Below are 406 nucleotides of genomic sequence, written 5' to 3'. Positions count from 1 at the left end.
GCATATTGAGTGCAGCACTTTCACAGCATCATCTTTCAGGATTTGAAATAGCTCCACTGGAATTCCATCACCTCCACTAGCTTTGTTCGTAGTGATGCTTCCTAAGGCCCACTTGACTTCACATTCCAGGATGTCTGGCTCTAGGTGAGTGACTACACCATCGTGATTATCTGGGTTGTGAAGATCTTTTTTGTACAGTTCTTCTGTATATTCTTGCCACCTCTTCTTAATATCTTCTGCTTCTGTTAGGTCCCTACTGTTTCTGTCCTTTATTGAGCCCATCTGCATGAAATGTTCCCTTGGTATCTCTAATTTTCTTGAAGAGATCTCTAGTCTTTCCCATTTTGTTGTTTTCCTCTATTTCTTTGCATTGATCACTGAGGAAGGCTTTCTTATCTCTCCTTGC

The sequence above is a fragment of the Bison bison genome, unplaced genomic scaffold, assembly GCF_000754665.1.
Source record: "Bison bison bison isolate TAMUID 2011002044 unplaced genomic scaffold, Bison_UMD1.0 scf7180017864303, whole genome shotgun sequence".
Classification (NCBI taxonomy): Eukaryota; Metazoa; Chordata; class Mammalia; order Artiodactyla; family Bovidae; genus Bison; species Bison bison.
This window is presented reverse-complemented; position numbering follows the sequence as displayed.